This window comes from Limulus polyphemus, unplaced genomic scaffold, assembly GCF_000517525.1.
Source record: "Limulus polyphemus unplaced genomic scaffold, Limulus_polyphemus-2.1.2 Scaffold2097, whole genome shotgun sequence".
In the NCBI taxonomy this organism is placed as follows: Eukaryota; Metazoa; Arthropoda; class Merostomata; order Xiphosura; family Limulidae; genus Limulus; species Limulus polyphemus.
The window spans coordinates 155,429-169,254 of record NW_013667707.1 but is presented as its reverse complement, the minus strand read 5'-3'; positions in this window follow the sequence as shown (position 1 = coordinate 169,254).

The following is a 13,826-nucleotide window of genomic DNA, read 5'->3' as shown; positions in this document are numbered from 1 at the left end:
TTACCACAATGAACATTTTTTATTATTATTATATTTGTTAACAAAAATACAAACAAACTGGAGAAAAGGGAAGAACATTGATGTCAAACTAATATACATCCTCATTCAACTTGACTTTTTTTGTGAAATTTACGTCTTTTAGTCTCAAAACTACGTGTTGTGCTATTTCTTTTATGTATTGCGTTATGACATTTTGTGAAAAATCTGTACGTGATGGAGAAAATTTGATATCATTTTCGGATTCACCGTACAGGGATTACAGCAGAACATGTAAAACTTTCAAGACAATAAAACCAACGCAGGCTGTGTAATCAACGAATGTACAGTTATGTGCATTACTCGAATGGAATTAATTTTACAAAATAAAAAGAAAGAAAGACAAAACTAAATCAATTGAAAATACACTAAGCACGTGAAACAGGTATTTTTGTTTACCTTTTAAGGTAGAAACCTACGTTTACGTTTCCATACTAATACGTATTTGTAACATCATTGAGAAATCTACATTTACGTTTCCATACTAATAAATGTTTGTAACATCATTGAGAATCTACATTTACGTTTCCATACTAATAAATGTTTGTAACATCATTGAGAAATCTACAGTTACGTTTCCATACTAATAAATGTTTGTAACATCATTGAAAAATCTACAGTTACGTTTCCATACTAATACGTATTTATAACATCATTGTGAAATCTACAGTTACGTTTCCATACTAATAAATGTTTGTAACATCATTGAGAAATCTACAGTTACGTTTCCATACTAATAGATGTTTGTAACATCATTGAGAAATCTACATTTATGTTTCCATACTAATAAGTATTTGTAACATCATTGAGAAATCTACAGTTACGTTTCCATACTAATAAATGTGTGTATCATCATTGAGAAATCTACAGTTACGTTTCCATACTAATAAATGTGGGTATCATCATTGAGAAATCTACAGTTACGTTTCCATACTAATAAGTATTTGTAACATCATTGAGAAATCTACAGTTACGTTTCCATACTAATAAATGTGTGTATCATCATTGAAAAATCTACAGTTACGTTTCCATACTAATACGTATTTATAACATCATTGAGAAATCTACATTTACGTTTCCATACTAATAAGTATTTGTAACATCATTGAGAAATCTACATTTACGTTTCCATACTAATAAATGTTTGTAAAATCCTTGCCGATACAAAGCAGAATAATTGTAACTTCAAGCAGTTTAAGAAGTAGCACATATTTTACATTTGATATTAAGGGAACGTAAGTCTGTTCAAAGTTAAATGATAACGGATTTTACTTGTCAGTATCAAAAATTTGTAACTTGGTCCCATATGAACGAGTCTTGAATTATCTAAATAAATAAACACTTCACGGATTCATTCAACTTTATTCATTAAGAGAATTTCACACATGAGTATTTAGCATCTAGCAGTACCAGATGGATGGTGAGTGATACGTTAATCACACTAATACAATGATGATGTGCTCCAGACGCCTGTAATTATAGAAATGACACGTGAAGCAAAGCACAATGAGAACATTGGGCAATACAGTATTTGAGGGCAGCGAGAAAATTTCGAGTTAAAACTCTCTGTCTTTCAACCAAAATCAAGAGGATTCACACTGGCACTTTTCAACGGGAAAGTTAGGGAGCATCTATTGATATATATATATATATATATATATAACGCCCTCGATGGAACAGCGGAAAGCTTATGGACTTGAAACGCAAAAATTCGGGGTTCAATTGTCGCTGCGGAATAGTAGATAGCCCATTGTGGTTTTGCTCTAAAACAAAACAAACATATATATATGTATATATAACGCCCTCGATGGAACAGCGGAAAGCTTATTGACTTGAAACGCAAAAATTCGGGGTTCAATTGCCGCTGTGGAATAGTAGATAGCCCATTGTGGCTTTGCTCTAAAACAATACAAACAAATATATATATATGTAATATTATAGCGTGTACTTATAGTGCGCCATAAACATTGCAGACCACTTAATAAGCTTATAATTTACAACAAATCATATGCAGAATAAAATGCTATAAACGTGTAAGCTGGAGAACCATTAAAGTTTTATATCTAACGAAAATACTTAAATTTACGGTTGACTTCAGATGTTTTCTTTCAGCGTCTGCTTTTAATAGCCTTGGACAGATTACTAATAAATGCTGTGTAAAGATAACATTTTGGACCTGTGTTTTTATCTGCAATAAATTTCGGCTAAAGAAACCTTTTCTTTACTACCAGAAATCATTCGCTGCGTCTGAGGTTCCCCTAATGTGAATAAAAACGTTTGAGGCCTCCCAACTTGTAACTTTAGCATGGTGATTGAAAAACGGTGCCGTAGTAAATACAACAATAACATCTCATTTCGACATACTGTTTCATTTAATTAATTCAAAATAATTTTTATCGACTTATTGTTTATTTACAATTAAAATTAATTCAGCATCTTTGTTTTGGGCCCATTGTTTGGCGCCCCCTCCCTGAAAAATCTTCATGGCCCCCAGAGGAGCCTTGGCTTTTACTTTGGGAAACACTGGTATTGAAGACAAAAGTACATTTGGACTAGTATTTGTATATATAATACAAGAAGCTTAAAGTAGTGGTGTAAATCACTTTTGATCTGACGATGCAATGAAATTTTCTTTTAGGCCAAACGAAAATGCCTGATATACATGGTTAAGTACGTTATACCAAAACAATTTCGAATATGCAGGTCAGCAAGTCACGAGACAACCACAATCAATATAAAGTCGCAGTAGAACAATATTTATTAGAATTACATTTTGATTTTGTTTGACGTTTTGTAGTAGTGTTATTCCACAGAAAAGTTATTACTAATTGGAAGGGTGTGTAATAGTCGACGTAAAATATTCAAGGATTTAAAAATTTCCATGACAGAGTATTTATTACACTTAATAACATTGGAAACAATAGAATGTGGATCAACTTGGGGCACCAGGACCATCCAAAAATACTCCGACAGCAAATCGGTAAAGCCATGGTAAAGGGAATTCGGCGGCTTGTAACAGGTAATAATACACGAACAAAAAGGTCAGTGACAAAAGCCATTCACGTTGTACAAAGCAAGAGAACATAACATAATTAAGAAGGCTCTTTGCCTGGAAACGAGGCCAACAGTTTATGGGTTCACGATGAAAGCTTTCAGTCATACCTCCGGTTCAAACGTTGCATACCTCAAGCAGCTGAAGAACGAAACTGGTATTCATGCTATTCCATAAAAAAGACATATCGGTCAAGTCGCAGTGCCTATGGATTTCCGTGCGATATGGCTTATGAAAAGCAAGTAGAGAGAGAAGTGGTGTGCTTGGGACATAACAGTCCTACAACAGAGCCTTTTTGCAATAGAAATTACGTTGCAGGGCTATTTTTTAAGACGCATAGTCGTCGGATAAGGGATGGCTGAAAGTAGCGACAAGGAGTGTAACGAAGTGGCGAGAATTCAAAATCGTTTTAATATAACGTATTCGATGCTCTGTTTGGTCGAAGGAATTTGATGACTCCAGAACGTTCAGTAGAATTCATATTCAATAAAGGACACATTACACGTATAAATAAAAATAAACTTTTAAATATCGCTGAGAAAGGCCGTATTTTTAAATTTTTATCAGATTGAATCTAGTTTATTCGATTGAAGCATTACAATTTGTCATAAACTGAACGAGGTTTGAACACATTTGACAAATTGTTTAACTGACTGACAGCTACGCATTTTATTAAACTGCTAAAGTGTTTATTCTAAGTCTAAGTCTACAATTTGTCATAAACTGTACCAAGTTTGAACACATTGGACAAATTGTTTAACTAGCTGACAGCTACGTATTTTATTAAACTGCTAAAGTGTTTATTCTAAGTCTAAGTCTACAATTGGTCATAAACTGTACCAAGTTTGAACACATTTGACAAATTGTTTAACTAGCTGACAGCTACGTATTTTATAATACACAAAGGCCAGTCAATATAGATCTAAAGTGATCCTCCAAGTTAGAGTTTTCGTCGAAAAATTACGAAAGTTTCTATACTTTATAAATAACTTCAAGATACAAAACTTCTTCGACAATGGTCTAAGTTTTTCACATTATCAAAAAATATTTCTGGACCGAAACATTTTTGAAGTTACATGTTTTATTTATGGAAAAACCGTCCCTAATTTTGAACTTCTGGACAAAGGGAAGAGTGTCAATCAGCAGCAACATATTATCATAATCCACCCTGAAGGACTGACCGTCACTATTATAGCGCGCTCACAGATTAAAATTCGGGGAATATTTTCTCGTGCAGAACGGATTCCGCAACGGTTTTTTTTTTTAGCACCGAAACTTAGAGCTCGACCACATAAATATTAAAACAGGCACTTAGTTCGAAAACCCCATTAAGAAAATGTAATGTTTCTAAGTAGTAGCCCCTGATCAAAACGTCTAAACTAAGTTTGGTTTTATCCAAATTTGAATGAAATCTGTACTTTTATGGGTAGGAATGAGTAAATGAAAAATATTAATATTTTGAATACCACAGGCTTTAAATAGCTTATTTTATCTAAATAGATACTTGAAGGACCAATCCATTTATAAACCTTAATATATCTATCACTAGCCGCCCCCCGGTAGCTCAGCGATAGGTCTGGGGGCTTATGACGCTAAAATAGCGTTTTGATACCCATGTTGGGCAGAGCACATATAGCCTATTTCTGGAGTTCTGCACTTAACAACAAACAAACTCTAAGCACCCACAACCGAAAAATATCAATATAAAACGTTAATTTGATTTAGACACCATGAAAGTTAATAAAACTAACTTTTTAACAAACAAACTCTTAGCACCCACAACCGAAAAATACCATTATAAAACGTTAATTTGATTTAGACACCCTGGCAGTTAATAAAACTAACTTTTTTAACTCTTTTTAACAAACAAACTCTTAGCACCCACAACCAAAAAATACCATTATAAAACGTTAATTTGAATTTAGACAACCTGGCAGTTAATAAAACGAACTTTTTAACTTAAAATTATATACTTCTATGTGCAAAAACGTAGAATAGGCATGCAAAATCAAAGGAAATTTCTTTCTGCTATATATTTCTTCTTTCCTTTTTTTTGCCAGTGATTAATGTGTGTGTGTGTGTGTCTTATTTTTTCAAAATCTCCCATGCAGGTCTTACGTACCGTTATCTGTATTCGTTTTCAGGTCTATAAATACGATTATTCAAATATGAGGTCCTTTTCCACACGAATACTTTGCTTTGTCATGGCTGACTCAAAGTACGTTTTCCATGAGAAGACTTTAATTTATCATAACTGAGTCAAAGTACGCTTTCCATGAGAAGAATTTACTTTATCATAACTGACTCAAAGTACGCTTTCCATATGAAGACCACATTTTATCGTAGCTTAGTCAAAGTACGCTTTCCATGAGAAGACTAATTTATCATAACTGACTCAAAGTACGCTTTCCATATGAAGACCACATTTTATCGTAGCTTAGTCAAAGTACGCTTTTCATGAGAAGACTTTACTTTATCATAACTGAGTCAAAGTACGTTTTCCATGAGAAAACTTTAATTTATCATAACTGAGTCAAAGTACGCTTTCCATGAGAAGACCACATTTTATCGTAGCTTAGTCAAAGCACGTTTTCCATGTGAAGACCTCATTTTATCATGGCTGCATCAAAGTACCTTCTCTATATATGAATATCTTGTTTCAACATAACTGTTTCAAAGCACGCTTTCCAAACGAAAACTTCGTTTTATCACAGTTGGCTTCTAGTAGAGTAGCATTGGGTAGTTGATAATTATCTCTATCGTAATCATACTAGCTTTTCTATTATTAATGAGGCTTAAAATGTGTCTGGCATCTATTCAGCTGGGTGAAACTAGTTTCCATAATATTTATGAAATATAACATCCGTTCACCGAATACAAATTATGCGATTGGCTTCAAAGTAACAATATCAATGTCTTAGAATGATTTACCCAGACCTAACCTTCTTAGGGATCATTAGTTGGGGCTATTATTCGTAAGGTTAAACTACAGTCTTCTGTTGTCATCAAGTATTTAAGCTTTTGAAATAACAATAAATACAAACTGCACCATATATTTCCTGGGCTATGATATAGAGCATGTTCAACAGAAAAGCATCAGTTATTACGACTAAGAAGGTACTACTTTTTATCAGGAGTATTTTGTAGAAATACACGTCTGCATACATTTTACAAAGAAGTGTAAATACACACACACACACACACACATATATATATATATATGGGACCTCAATGGCTTAAAAAAACACAAATCTGTTTTTTTTTTATTTCTAAGTTATATTGGCTTATTGGAAAGGTTTCAGAGAAAATCTACAAGGATAAATCCTGGAATACATGTTTGTTTTGTTTATTTTTGAATTTCACGCAAAGCTACACGAGTGTTATCTGCGCTAGCCGTCCCTAATTTAGCAGTGATAGACTAGAGGGAAGGCAGTTAGTCAACACCATCCATTGCCAACTCTTGGGCTACTCTTTACCAAGGAATAGTGGGATTGACTATCATATTATAACGCCCCCACGGTTGAAAAGGGCGACCATGTTCGGGGACGGGGATTGAAGCTCGCGACCTGCAGCTTGCGATTCAAGCGTCTTAACCATTAGTTCATTTGAGGCCAGTCCAGGGATGTAAGGATATCGTATATGTTTATATATATGAATAGGTTAAGATCTCTTATTTTCTCTTAAGAAAAGAATAGTAAAAGGCGGTTTTATTGAAGCTTACAAGATTATCCGGAGTATTCATAGGATAAAGGCCTCGGATTTGATGCTTCACTTAGTGGGCATTAACTCAGGAAGTAGCTGTTAAAATATTAATTAGATTGTCGAATTATCTCCTACATTTTGGAGATACTTTTTCTTGTGATAAGCTATCTACCTTTTACTTAATGATCTGAAAGATACGTTACTGAAGATTTATCTTCAAAAAAAGGTAAGCAAACTTACAGATACTTGATTTTATGTTACTTTCCGAGAAAATTAATAACAATGAAAACGACAATGTGACAGAAAAAATTAGATAAAACAGCGGTACAAACTTATGTTTCACAATACACAAAGAGATTGGTAAGTTATTAAAAATAAAAATAGACCTGTTTAAACTTTTTGCCAAAAAAATAATAATAATGCTGATGCAATAAATTACTGTGTGAAGAAATTGAATGTACGTTAGGGTTAGTTAAATAGAAAACCAATATGTGGTTGTTTGCTTTAACAATTAGTAAATATATTATGTAAACAATAAGTAAAAGGCTCTTTTTAAAATCTTCAAATAGAGAGCATGGCTTAGTAATTAGCGTGTCGGGCTTCTGATCGTAAGGTTTAGGGTTCGAAACGTGATGCCACTAAATACGCTTCGCACTTTCTTCTGTGGGGTCGTTATAAAAATAATTTAATCCAGTCTATCGGTTCAAAGCCGGACAACTCACTTGTCGTAGCGGTCAATAGTTCAACTATACGTGAATCCTAGCGGTTACTGACGTTTAGCTCACGTGCTCATAAGGTGTTGTTTAAGTTGAAAAAAGTTACTACTATGTCACAAGAAACAGGAAGAGAAAGTGTTATCACCTGAATCATGTTGTCCCTGCTTCAAGTATGACTGTAGCCTGGTAGTTACTATAAACAACCTAGCTTACTGTTTTGGGTTTATGTTCACCCTTTGTTTCGTGACGATACTGTGACAGGTAATCCTTATCTTCATTAATCTTTTAAGTCTTTATATATGCTAGTTTCTCCTTCAAAATTATCTTTGACAGGTCATTAATCTTTTATAATCTTTTTATATGTAATTGCAGCTTTTCGTTCTGCTCAATATTTACCTCCCCAGAGGCAGTTCAAAGTACGTATTTCCTAGTATGACCTTTTTTTTGGTATGTATTTTCTTGGTTACCTGTACATTTAACATACTTTGTTGCCGAGGGTATATCCTGATTCGATCATTTTATATGCTCTATAGTCCACAGCATTTAACCTGCAGATAAACATGATCTAAATTTATTGGCTCGTTACCAAATTTATTAGTTCGTAAATTTATGTATTCATATTTCCACGTTCAACAGTTCGAACTGCGTACAGTGTTAGTGTTCAAGCATTAATATAAACGCGTTGATTGAGCAATTTGGTCTTTACGAAAAGAGAGTTCGTCTTCCTGACAGGACTATTATCTGAAGCATCTATCATGGTGGTTTTACAACATGACCAAAGAAATATTGTGAGTTAATACCCAAAACATGTGTTCAGTAAATAACGTCTGTCGTTTTCAGCAGTTATAAGCCTAAACGAATTTATAATTGTCTTGTAATCAAACATATCACCTTTAGCATAAATAGCAGGATAACTCGGATAGTTTCCAACCACGTCTCATCACCTTAGATGTCTTAGTGTGTTTCATTTGTCATTATCAAATAACATGATAACCACCAAGGCTATATCAATTTTAAAATCAAATTAAAACTAAATTAATGTTACTGTATAATCGGATATCAGGGTGTAGATCAGCGAGTTTTCATTTAATACTTTAATAATGTCAATCTTGTAAAAAATATTTGGAAATTATCTGTGTGGTTTCGATCTCATTGAAATGTCACACAAGTACACGTTATATAGATGTGCATATATATTTGCAAATGTATACAGTATATAGATGTACATATATATTTGCAAATGTATACTTCACAACAAGCGAAATAAAATGAGAATGTTAATAAATGTTTGATCTAATTAATTTTTAATGGAAATAAATGTATTTAAATAACAACTTTCATTTGTTTATTTCTTTCAGAATTTTCGCTCAAAGCTACACGGGAGGTGTATCTATGCATAGCCGATCCTAATTTTGAACTGAAAGACCAAACTGAGACAGCTAGTCAAAACACACACCGTCAACTATTGGGTTACACTTGTCTGACTGCATAATGGGATTAGACTGTCACTCTTTTAGCGCACCCTCAGTGAATCCCAGCAAGTTAATTCCTAAGTCACGCCCGGCCCTGTAATTTCTAATCATATGTATTGTTACGACAGCGGAAATCATGCGACGCTGGAAGCATGCACGCTGGAGTTTCTAGAAGGATCATGACTGTTCCTGGCAACTCTAGTCTTTTCCAGGGGCCCTCTATTTTTGTATATAATCCCGGCAAATAAAGCAGAGAAAGATGGCAGATAGATAGATATAGAGATAGATAATTGAATCAAGCGAGCAGTAGTCACCGTAAGTAAAGTGCGTGAATCGTTGTGAATTATAGCGTGTGTTTATAAAAGTAGTTAACTTTAAAGTGACTGTGGACAATCTTTGTATTGCAAAGTTGTATCGAGAAAAAATAAACTAGTTTTAATTAAGAAAGGACTTGTATCGCTGAAGTTTCTAGGAGTTTCCGGGAAATTATCAAACAAGCTGATATAACAGTATATATATATATATATATATTTGTTATTTGTTGCCGACTCGAGATAGTTGGCGGATGAGAAAGAATCGCAGTCATATATATAGAGAGCAAGTTTAATAATACACTTTGTTTTATACTACTTTCAAGTAAAGGTAACTTAATACAGTGTTCTTCTAATGTTTTAAAGTATTATCTCTTTTTTAAGATCTAAGACATTTCACTTGTAAATTTAAATATCTAAGGAATTACTTCTACTTGGATGATTTCATCAAAATAAAATAGTCGTTTACTTTTATATTTATCATTGAATTTAGCAATAAGCGATTTATAAGTTTTATGGCTTACTATAATAAAGAGAAATTAGGGTTTTTTTAAAACGTTCAACAGACTTTTTCTTAATGCACTTACAGAAAGTATTATTTTTTAAAGTGTCTTTCAAAATGGTTTAAAGCTAGTTTGTAAAATTCAGCTGAGAGATTTATTTTCTGTATTTTTCGTTTTAGTTCCTCTAATTAAAACATGCATAAAATGCATTTATTTTATAAATCACTGACACTGGATATGCATGTGATGTTATTAAATACACCGATTACACCTATTAAGTATCATTGTCTTTTTAGATATATATATACTAGATTCCTGAATACGTGCCTGTCGTTTTCCATGAACTCCCGTATTTGATTGCTCTTAAAGGAGCCTAACAGGTTTTCACAATTTGAAATTGAGATGCAGTCTATAAAATAAGAAAGTAGGAATACAGACAGTAGAGATATATATTTTAAAAGTATTTGAGCTCTCGGGAATAGAATTATACCATGTATTTAATATCTTGACTGTGATGATTGAATTTTAAAAATAGTAAAAACCAAAAAAAATATTTCTTTCAGAGAATAATGGCCAAATGGGTAAGATCAAAATTTATAATTACTTCCCCAACAAGAGGTTTATCCATGAGATGAGCAGCAGTTTGAAACTACTATGCAAACGCCAGGTTAAGAGAGGTCTGAGCGAAATTTGTGACTTGAAGGAAATTTTGCTTATGTAATCATGACGAATTTCTGTTTAGTTGTGCAAATTTTTCACGTGGTCACTAATCAGCTCAATCTTGTTACAATGCCGCTCAATCTGTAGTCATAAAATATAAATGTTATAGCCAGAACAAATTTTACATAAAATTTACTTTAGTTGAAATGTGTTTTCACTTAAAACTATTTATTCTCACGAACCTAAACGTTGTACAGTCAGCACATTTGTCTAGTAATCAATAACTATGTTACCGTTATGTTTGTAACTCAAGTAAGCCTAAACGTTGTACAGTCAGCATATTTGTCTAATAATCAATAACCCTGTTACCGTTTAGTTTGTAACTCAAGTAGGCTTAAACTTTGTCCAGTCAGCACATTTGTCTAGTGATCAATAACTCTGTTACCGTTTAGTTTGTAACTCAAGTAGGCCTAAACGTTGTACATTCAGCACATTTGTCTAGTAATCAATAACTCTGTTACCGTTTAGTTTGTAACTCAAGTAGGCTTAAACTTTGTCCAGTCAGCACATTTGTCTAGTGATCAATAACTCTGTTACCGTTTAGTTTGTAACTCAAGTAGGCCTAAACGTTGTACATTCAGCACATTTGTCTAGTAATCAATAAACTCTATTACCGTTTAATATATAACTCAAATAGGCCTAAACGTCGTACAGTTAGTACATTTGCCTAAATCGGTACTTAGGTCGTAGTAGACGACCTGTGAGGGTCAGGTACACTCTAGACTTCTTCCTAACTCCTTGCCCATTGTTGTTTTCAAATGCTACACGATAATTCACGAGAATTAGCGCAGAAATGATATTAAAATTTGTTTCATTATTCCTATTATCCTCTTCAGGGCCATGTCCATGAATTATATCTTATATCATTTCGTTCTATTTACCACTCCACTCAGTTTGATCGCATTATAGTCCAAAAAAAGGGCTCCTTGGTAAACATCAGGTGTCGGGATCCTTCTTCATCGGGATTCGGTGCATGCTTTGGATCAGGGAGGGTCAAGTTCCACCCTCTCAGGAATTGTTATTTTGTTTGCACTCTTATTGAATCCTAGGTAATAACCGTTGTTACATTGTTGCATTACTCACAGTATGTTACACTTTGTCCAGTGTCAGCAGTTTTTATTAATATAGCCTTTCGTGCCATGTCCATTTCATGGGGTAATATTAACTCGTATATCGTTATACAGTAAACGTATTTATGGTTTGATTTGAATTTCGCGCAAAGCTACATAAGGGCTATCTACGCTAGCCTTCCCTCGTATAGCAGTGAAAGACTAGAGGGAAGGAACCCACCACCAACTCTTTTACCAACAAATAGTGGGAGTGACATTATAGCGTCCCCACGGCTGAAAGGGCGTGCATGTTTTTTTCCTCTCATCAAATCATGTTTATCACCTTTAAACAATAATAAAATATATTAACAGATTTTCCTAATTTACTTTTTTATTATATTCCTGTAATTTTTTAAGAAATTTAATTTATTCGTCTCCTATTTAACCTTTTTTTTACTTATTAGTGAGCTCTATAATTATTTATAGCCCACCAGAAGCTTAGTAGTACGTCTGAAGGCATATATAACGCTAAAAATTAGGTTTCCGTACTCCTGGTGGGCACAGCACAGATAGCCTATTGTGTAGCTTCGTAATTAAGAACCAAACCAATTTTTCTCACTTGTAAAAAATACAAGAACAATAAAAATAATGAAACTTCATTAAAAATATATTTCTTATACAGGTTTTCAGCGATCAGGATATTCCATAAATCATTTTCCTAACTTGTAGAAAATACAAGAACAATTATGAAACGTGTGTGTTCTCTTATAGCAAAACCACTAAGGGGAATCAAACCCCCGACTTTAGCATTGTAAATCCGAAGACTTACCGCTGTCCCACTGGGGGACTTAAAATTTAGTCCCATCTTCGAGTGTGTGAGTGTTTTTTTATACAAAAACCAAACCGAGTTATCTGCTGTGTCTACCGAGAGGATACGAACCCCCCTGAGTTTAGCATTATAAATCCAAAGACTTACCGCTGTCCCACTAAGGGACAATAATGAAACTTAATTAAAAATCTATTTCTCTTACAGACTTTCAGCGATCAAGATTTTCTAAAAACATTTTTTCTAGCTTGTAGAAAATACGAAAACAATAAAAATAATTAAACTTCATTAAAAATATTTTTCTCTTGTAGGTTTTCAGTGATCAAGATTTTTCCAGTTATACTTCAACTCCACTAGATTACAACTTTAGTATATATTAACAAATTACTCGAAGTTATTCCTATAAATTTGTTTTACTAAAAGTAACTAATGACAATAAGAATCCATTCAGCTGATATCTACTTTTCTTATAATTGTTTGTTTGTTTTTTAATTTCGCGCAAAGCTACACGAGAGCTATCTGCGCCAGCCGTCCCTAATTTTGCAGTGTAAGACTAGAGGAAAGGCAGCTACTCATCACCACCCACCGCCAACTCTTGGGCTACTCTTTTACCAAAGAATAGTGGGATTGACCGTCACATTATAACGCCCCCACGGCTGAAAGAGCGAGCATGTTTGGTGTGACGGGGATTCGAACCCTCGACCCACAGATTGCGAGCCGAGCGCCTTACCACCTGGCCATGCCGGGCCCTGATCAGCAGGTCAAACTTATCAATGGTTATAACTTGAACTCTTAGGGAAATCTGACCTAATCTGTCACTCCATGTGTCACATGAGATACTGCTCAGGTTGAAAATACCAACACCTGGCCATGCCGGGCCTTTTCTTTTGAACATTTTGTACACTGTTATTTAATTGCTTGCTTTTCAACTTACTAATTGTAAAACATTGTGGTTGAAAATTACCAGAATATTATTTTTAAATATAACCTATATTTACTTTAGATTTTTTGACACTTTTTGACTTTTGATAACATGTGGTTTTGTTATGAATTTCCAAGAAAAAAGTTACACCAATGAAAACCTAGCCAATTTTTCAATTTATAACTTTATATTTCTTATAAATCAGTCTAAATTGTTTTTAAAGTAATATCGTTTTTCTACAAACTATAACATAGCAATTGTGATTTTCAATTTCAATGACAACAGCTTTACAGACGAAATCTCAATTAAAAGAGTACGTAATACAATGTACAAATAGAGATGAAAAACAGTATAATCTTAGACATAGAAAAGAATAGAATAGGAACGAGTTATAGCAAAATGTGAACACTCTTGTCCGAAGCTAATATACAAGTGGAAAGTGGGCATGGCTTAATGTTCGTTTGTTTTGGAATTTCGCGCAAAGCTACACGAGGGCTATCTGCGCTAGCCGTCCCTA